At 44.9% G+C, this 2,117-nt stretch overlaps 1 pseudogene; it reads right to left on the reverse strand.

Annotated features, from left to right (window-relative positions):
- Positions 1 to 313: 313 nt before the first annotated feature.
- LOC112621261 lies at positions 314 to 1,253 on the reverse strand (annotated as a pseudogene).
- Between the last annotated feature and the right edge of the window lie 864 nt (positions 1,254 to 2,117).

Consider the following 2,117-nt stretch of genomic DNA (forward strand, 5'->3'; position numbering starts at 1 on the left):
ATCATAGCCATGGTTAAATTTGTTAGTAAATAAAAAGCCATAGGTTTTTAAAAAGTTTTTTTGTTTAGGTATTTTTATTTCTCCAAATTTGTTGTTTATCAGGAGTGACTGGAATAAAAAATATAATTGAGTCCCATCATCATGATCATCATGAAAATGGCTTTAAGAGAAAACTGGTCAGATGAATATTATTTTCAATCAATAAACAGTTGCCACTGATAAACTAACAGCCAGGAGTCTGTCAAGAATGCTCAAGATATGTTATATGATACAACATGCCTGTTCACAGGGGGAAAAAAACACTGGAAATAACTTACGTGTACTTCTTGATTTCATCAAACAAGATAAGCACAAAAGCACCACCCATGCCTCTGAGAACACTGGACTATGCACCCTTGAAAAAAGCTTTGCCTCCTTCATCACCAGCAATCATCCTCCAGCAGTCAACGTGCCTGTGTGCATGATGTCGGTTCCTTTGCGCCCCGACTGCATAGTAATGCGGGGCAAACGATGTCAAATGAATAGGAAGTCAACCCAGAAAAGGCAGTGACAGTCTGTGTGGTCATCCAGCTGATGATGATGTGAGTGTTCTTGGGATCCGGAAGCATTCCCTTTGCAGTGTCATAGATACCGAAGCAGGCAGCTAGGATAATATCCTGAACAGACACGTTAAGGCCTTGGTACAGGCCCTTAATCCCGTCAGATTTGCAGATCTTAACCAGGCTGTCACCGAGGCCTCGGAATTCCCTTTCAGCTCCAGTTACCCATATTAGCTGCTAGACGGGTACGGGCAAAATCAAGAGGGTACACAAAACACAAGGATGTGGCCCCAGCGGCACCGCCTGATGCCAGATTCCCTCAAAGTAGCTCCAAAACTGAGTCTTTTGTCCACACCACCCAGGAAGGTCTGCTTGTGTTTGTCTTTGAAGGCAAAGTTAAAAGCCTGGGTGGGGAAGTATCTGATGACATTGGCCGAGTTACCGCGCTAGAACAGGACTCCCTGCTTCTTGGGAATACGGCCACGCAGTCTGTAATGCCCTTGTGTTGCTTATCTGCGGTCATCTGCTTGCTGGCATGCTGCACCTGCAGCAGCAGCTTGACCCGCTCGATGGGCGCTACCGCTGTCTTGGAGATGGCTGCGGGCACTCCACCTGCCAGGAAGTCCTTGGCGAAGGACACAACGATACCTGTCATGTTGAAAGGAAAGAGGAGGCAGGCTGCTGCGGGACGGGACCGGGCCAGGAACCAGCTTTGACTCCGGGGCTTCCTAGGTTTTTGTATTAAGCAATTCCTAGGATTCTCCTTCCGCCGTGAAAAACACTCCGACCGGTTGAATTTTGACACATTAAAAGAGGGCATAGGGTTTGTGGGAATGTGCAGAGATGCTTTCCTTTTCTGTTTGAATAAACGTCTGTACCTTTTCACAGGTCCTAAGGAAAGCAGACCGTGTCAAATACACCACACGGAGGTACTCAGAGGTGTGTTTCTGTCGTCCTCTAGCTAAGGAGTGCTTTCACATCCTCAGTTCACAGACGCCACTGAGATTCTGATGAAAACATCTGAGTTGTCTTCCTTAAAAGGGAAGAGAGAGAGAGAGAGAGAGAGAGAGGGAGAGAGAGAGACAAAGAGAGACAGAGAGACAGACAGAAAGAAGGAAAGAAAGAAAGGAAGAAAGAAAGAAAGAAAGAAAGAAGGAAAGAGAAAGAAAGAAAGAAAAAGAAAGAAAGAAAGAAAGAAAGAAAGAAAGAAAGAAAGAAAGAAAGAAAGAAAGAAAGAAAGAAAGAAAGAAAGAAAGAAAACCCCGAAAGATGAGTATAGTTTCAGGGATTCCAAAGACAAAGCCTATTCATGGACCCCAGGGTAAAACTTCCGATCTGGTTGGAAAAGTCTGGAGACTGTTCAGTCCAGATCCAGTTGTGAATGTGCCACCCACATGCCCTGTGTATTTACATGTTAGAAGGCAATGCTTGAAATTCTTTCCACTTGCTGCTGCAACCCAGCTACATCCCCTGAAACCAGCTCATCAGAAACTCACTTTCATAATCAGAAAAGCAGCACATGGAGAAGCAAAACACATGCCTGAGAGTAGCTATTTTCATGTAAGATGGTGCTCAGTA

The sequence above is a fragment of the Theropithecus gelada genome, chromosome 3 (genome assembly GCF_003255815.1).
Source record: "Theropithecus gelada isolate Dixy chromosome 3, Tgel_1.0, whole genome shotgun sequence".
In the NCBI taxonomy this organism is placed as follows: domain Eukaryota; kingdom Metazoa; phylum Chordata; class Mammalia; order Primates; family Cercopithecidae; genus Theropithecus; species Theropithecus gelada.